Below are 6,547 nucleotides of genomic sequence, written 5' to 3'. Positions count from 1 at the left end.
TTCTTCATCTTCCGGACAATTTTTGATTTGCTACAAATTAAATATATAAATGTGCGGTTTGATCGGGATCGGTGTGTAAACTGTGCAAAATTTTGCATTGAAGTCAATGGGACGGGCGAAAAAAAAAGAGCGAAAAAGACCAATCATTGGAGTTTAACAAACGTCTACTGCTCAGGCATACTTTCACCTAGAGACTCCATTTAAACTTTAAACAGTAGACACAAGTCTTGTGTATTGTCGTATTACTCCACGTTTTGATAGGTCATATAATTTTTGATCAATCCCTGATCAATGACCATGATCATTTTTGGAGAAATTATGAGATTATAATGGTTGTGTATTGCACGGAATGTTCATGTCAGAGTGTGTGACATCATCGGTTAGAGTGGGAGAGAGTGAAAAAACATTCTGTATTTTTTCTGGATAAACTGTCAGCACGGCCACAATTTTCACTCTACACACATGATTTTTTCAGAATTTTTAAGACAAACTTGTTATCTCTCATGTGCTCAAAATATCAGAGAGACTTACAGAATTTACAGAATAAGCCGCTGAGTGCGGCCACGTCTGTCTCTGCTCCTTATTGACTCCAATACAAATATTTTCTGAGAGAAGCAGAACGGACCGATGTTTTAAAACTGCCAGCGTCGCCAAAATATTTACTGTAGAAACACCAAATCGTACCACAATTTTCAGGAAGTCCTTAGAGCAATGTGATCTGTGTTTTGTTCTGATAGGAGTTACCGTTTTGTCATGCTAAGCCTTTTGCGAGACCAGTGCAGAGGCAGAAAATCGCTCTTTTTCTCCACGTTTCTGTCTGTCTCAGCCTGGGGGGCCCCTATCGCCGTGGTAACCACCTCGAGTTGCCATGGTAATGTCTGATTCTCAGGCCAGAGCTCGTTAACTTCATAAACAATCCACCTGGCGCTCGTTTAAATGTTTATAAACACAGACACAGCTAAATCAGACTGACACAGGATGCAGCTCATAGTCACACACACACACACACACACACACACACACACACACACACACACACACACAGACTCTAGAGCCAGCTTCATGTGATTACAGTTACAGACACACACACACATCAAAACACACAGGTAACATACAAATGCTCTCTCCCACACTCTAACACACACAGGTAACTTCATGTGATTACACACACACACACACACACACACACACACACACACACACACACACACACACACACACACACACACACACACACACACACAGTTAACCTAATGTGGTTACAGCTCCTCCATATCAGTGCTTATAGAAAGATGATCATGTGTCTGTCTGATCAGCTCTGTCTTGACCTTAAGATCGTGGGTTTGATTCCCATGTTGACAGAGATGGCAAAACCGGCAGTAGCCCCGTGGGCCTTTCAAAATTTCCCCAGAGGAATGGCTATGGCTATAGGGATTATGGCAATAGGCGAATTTGCCAAAATGTTGAACTATCCCTTTAATAAATGAAATATCAAATTTTCAAATTACCTTTCTTATCTGTCACAAATAGGGGCTTGGTTTCAGTTTCAGACTCTCGTCTTCCTCTTCCTCCTTTGTCATCATGTCTCTCCTCCTTCATCTCTTCACCTGCTCATTGTTACAGTCACAAGACAAATCCCTTTCAGACAAATGTGATATTTAATTTTGACTGGGAATAATAATAACGTTAATAACATAATAATGTTATGCCAGTAAGTTATTATATCCCTTTAACAACCCCACCAAGAAGAAATAAGAAATTTCTTTGCATTTCTTTTACCCTTAGGTGAATCATAAGCACAATCAATGATTTTTTTTTTTTTCAACAGACTAGACCCTGTGGTTTCTAAAATACTGATCTCTACCAAACGGTTGAGATGTCACTTCTTACTTGCCACTTAAAGCAGAAGTAAGCAATCCGGTCGTTTTGGCTAATGCTGCGTTCCAGGCAGGCTTTTGAAACCGTAAATTACAGCTTCAAGTCACGACTTACGACTTTGTAGCGTTCCAGGCAACCCACTCGTGTTTTTCCGACCTGTTTTACCTGTGAAAGTCACTATGACGGCCACTCGTAACTTCCAACCCGTGAACTCGTACCAGATCGAACTGGTACAACTTCACAGGTCGGAAAAACACGAGTTACAAGTCAAAGTAGGGTCAAAGTAGCCAAATTAGTTTAAAGCAGAAGTAAGCGATCCGGTCGTTTTGGCTAAATTCTTGTCAGCCGATGGAGTTAGCAGTCCCCGCCCTCGTCATGGATCAATTGGTCCTCGTCCCTACGTCACCACATTCACGTGCATCCCTTGGCTGCACACACAGAGAGGACCGCCCCTTCATGCCGTTCTCTCTCCTCATTGGATAAAGGTTGTAGGATACAAGGAAAGTTTTCTCCTCGGCTTACAGCAGAGCAGAGTGACTGACAGACCCGTGTTTCAGACCAAACACTCTAAGTGATTGCTGTCGGAAGATATAACTATTTAAGACTTATATTAACACAAACATTCCGCTTACTTCTGCTTTAATAAATTATGATGAAGTGAAACTGAAAAATAACTCATGACCTTTTTTCAGTTCCTCATGAAAATCTTACCTTTCTCATTGCTTGCAGATGGTACAGACTTTATGTCAGACTCTCCTCCTGTGGTTGTAACATTCTCCTCTGGATCTTCAGCTTGACAAGGTTCAGACTAAGAAGATAATCGATTTCACCAGGTTAGAACTGAGGTTAATGTGTTTGAATTTGGGAATCAAGGTCCAAAGTTGAAGAGCAACAACATACAGTGCTGTCACAACTCAGTGAACAATAAATCAATCTAAATCAGTGTCCACATTCAGTCACTGAAATGTTACCAGTTCTGACCCAGTGAGGGAGCCACTGTGACTGAACCAGTTGCTCATTCAGACATGAGACCAACATGTTAAAGTGGCATGATATTGATGTGAAGTTGTGCATGTCTGCAGCTGAGAGAGCAATATAATGAAAATATAACCTTTTAAGCTGTAAAAGAAAATATCATGGAAAACATCTGGTTTTTATAGGGTAAGGTTTATGGATTGTGCACTAAGAAATTGAAAAAAATGTTTTAAAATTAGAGAAGATAGGCAACTGTACTATAATGGTTTTTATTTTACCGTGGTTTTAGCTGCACTTTCTTCCAGCTCTTCTTCTGTCAGGTCATGTAAGAAAAACAGATTGAACAGGGTCACACTGAAAATCCATTAATTACAATAGATAAAGGGATAGTTCAACATTTAGGCAAATTCACCTATTGCCATAATCCCTATAGTTATAGGGGTAGGTTGGGTTCATTACCTTTAAAGGTACAGTATACCCAGGGGGCAAAGCAAAAAAACGGACACGGAGCGTTGTAAAAGGTTTGATACCAGAAATGATATCTAAGAACTTCAAGGATTAAAACCTGGGTGAACAACCCGGTCAACTAGCTGCTGGAAAGCTACAGGGGGCCAAAACCCCTTTCTTGGGTCATTTTGCTGGTGAAATGATGTAAATGCAAATATTTAGGTACTACAATGGCATAAATAGTCATACAACTATAAAAGATTCTGGGGTTTGTTGCAACTCAATTTTAAGATATCACCCTCAACATCCCAAAAAAAGTAGGCTACTGTTCGCCTGACAAATTCTCATGAAAATTATTATTTTTCAGCACTTTATGGAGAATCTCTATGCTTAACATGTATATAGAAAATTCATAAGCTTCCATTTGAGTCCAAGATAGCCTTTCTATCTCAAAAGCCCCACTTGCTGTGGCCAGCGGTCTTCTCTATCTATCTGTTCACTTTGGGGAGACCAGAAATAGAATGGTTTCTGATCATGCCAGTTAACATGGAGTTTTTCACAATAGGTGTTGCATTGTTTGGATACAGCCTGTAGCTTTCTAGTAGCTAGTAGAAAGGCTATCTTGGACTCAAATGGAAGCTTATGAATTAAGGAAATTTTCTATATACATGTTAAGCATAGATATTCTCCATAAAGTGCTGAAAAATAATAATTTTCATGAGAATTTGTCAGGCGAACAGTACTTTTTTTTTTGTCTTTTTTGGGATGTTGAGGGTGATATCTTAAAATTGAGTTGCAACAAACCCCAGAATCTTTTTTTCATGCCTCCCCCTATGTGTCAAGATACTCTCTGCCAAATTGTATAGTTGTATGACTATTTATGCCATTGTAGTACCTAAATATTTGCATTTACATAATTTCGCCAGCAAAATGACCCAAGAAAAGGGTTTTGGCCCCCTGTAGCTTTCCAGCAGCTATAGTTGACCGGGTTGTTTTAATCCTTGAAGTTCCTAGATATAATTTCTGGTGTCAAACCCTTTACAACGCTCCGTGTCTGTTTTTCAAAAAACTGGGATTTTGCCCCCTGGGTAGTATGTAAGAAATCTAAAGCAACTGGCCGTAAAAATCCTCTTAATATGTCACAGAGACTCAGGAATAATGTTCATATAACACGATGAACTCACCAACAACAATAGTGCAGCCAGAGTATTCGCATTAAAAATCTTTTTTTTGCAGACTGCAAATCATGTTTATGTTTTGAATTTACGTGTTTACATGTTGCGCCACCTAGCCCTCTCTCCTAGTCACGGCGGCGTCAGTGGCATTTCAGCCTCCGGTCTGCTTCACTGAGCTGCCGCTACAGCTGGGAGAAAAAATTAGATCGCTGTGTTTTGAATTTGACTGCAGTAACCGTTTTTGGCCACATTCTTACATATTACACCTATAATTATCGGTGCATGTTGTTTTGAGATCCGCGGGGCAGAGATGCAAGCTGCTCAGCGAAAGCAATGGAGGTGAATGGTACAGGTCCCCTGTACCTCAAAACTCATCAAATACTGTAGGCCTACAAAATCCAACAACTCCAAAACGCTCTCATGGAGAAGTTGTGACCTGCACATTTGCCACACTATGAAATAATCATGTATAATTTGTTAACACTACAACACATGAAGCAAATACTCTGAACTACTTGCACTTTTGAAATCACTCCGCCCAGCAGCTGTGTGTAGTTATGGCTATGCATTTGCCTTGAAAACAACTCCATCTCTTAATGTTACATTATTATTTCATATTGTGTCGAATGTGCAGGTCACAACTTCTCCACAAGCATTTTGAAGTTGTTGGATTTTGTATTTGATGAGATTTGAGGGACAAGGGACATGTACTGTTCACCTCCATTGTGTTCACTGAGCAGCTCACATCTCTGCCCCACGGATCTCAAAACAACATACACCTATAATTAAAAGTAATAAACCTAATAGGGATTATGGCAATAGGCAAATTTGCCAAAATGTTGAACTATCCCTTTAATAAATGAAATATCATTTTTTCAAATTACCTTTCTTATCTGTCACAAATAGAGGTTTGGTTTCAGACTCTCGTCTTCCTCCTCCTCCTTTGTCATCATGTCTCTCCTCCTCCATCTCTTTACCTGCTCATTATTACAGTCACAAAACAAAGCCCTTTTAGACAAATGTGATATTTAATTTTGACTGGAAAATACATGACACCATTCAAACCACTTCAGGAAATGATTTGATCAGGAGAACATAAAACCTAGTTCATCTTTTTATAAAAATACAACTAACATTTATTTTTGAGGAATTTATGAGGGTCTATCTATCTATCTATCTATCTATCTATCTATCTATCTATCTATCTATCTATCTATCTATCTATCTATCTATCTATCTATCTATCTGTGAAAATCTGTCTTCATTTTGTTCACAACAAGTTTCATTAGGGCCACGGGCCATCGCACCAGGCACTGATCCCTACAGCTATGAAATAGCTGCGAAATAGCTGCAAAGCCCGGGCACTACTGTTATTGTGTGGATTTTTTCCTAGTTATTTTCTTTCTTCATCTTCCGGACAATTTTTGATTTGCTACAAATTAAATATATAAATGTGCGGTTTGATCGGGATCGGTGTGTAAACTGTGCAAAATTTTGCATTGAAGTCAATGGGACGGGCGAAAAAAAAAGAGCGAAAAAGACCAATCATTGGAGTTTAACAAACGTCTACTGCTCAGGCATACTTTCACCTAGAGACTCCATTTAAACTTTAAACAGTAGACACAAGTCTTGTGTATTGTCGTATTACTCCACGTTTTGATAGGTCATATAGTTTTTGATCAATCCCTGATCAATGACCATGATCATTTTTGGAGAAATTATGAGATTATAATGGTTGTGTATTGCACGGAATGTTCATGTCAGAGTGTGTGACATCATCGGTTAGAGTGGGAGAGAGTGAAAAAACATTCTGTATTTTTTCTGGATAAACTGTCAGCACGGCCACAATTTTCACTCTACACACATGATTTTTTCAGAATTTTTAAGACAAACTTGTTATCTCTCATGTGCTCAAAATATCAGAGAGACTTACAGAATTTACAGAATAAGCCGCTGAGTGCGGCCACGTCTGTCTCTGCTCCTTATTGACTCCAATACAAATATTTTCTGAGAGAAGCAGAACGGACCGATGTTTTAAAACTGCCAGCGTCGCCAAAATATTTACTGTAGAA

General features: G+C 39.2%; 1 long non-coding RNA gene across 1 annotated transcript; it reads right to left on the bottom strand.

Moving 5' to 3' along the window:
- Positions 1-2,511: 2,511 nt before the first annotated feature.
- On the bottom strand, positions 2,512-5,421 carry LOC310990522. The gene is made up of 3 exons (XR_014595587.1): positions 5,360-5,421; positions 3,132-3,166; positions 2,512-2,686 (listed from the first exon to the last, which is right to left on the bottom strand). It is a non-coding gene; the product is annotated as an uncharacterized lncRNA (long non-coding RNA).
- Positions 5,422-6,547: the final 1,126 nt, after the last annotated feature.

Source organism: Trachurus trachurus, assembly GCF_905171665.1.
Source record: "Trachurus trachurus genome assembly, chromosome: 8".
Lineage (NCBI taxonomy): Eukaryota > Metazoa > Chordata > Actinopteri > Carangiformes > Carangidae > Trachurus > Trachurus trachurus.
The sequence above is the reverse complement of the archived record's forward strand: the minus strand, read 5'-3'. Positions and strand labels throughout refer to the sequence as shown.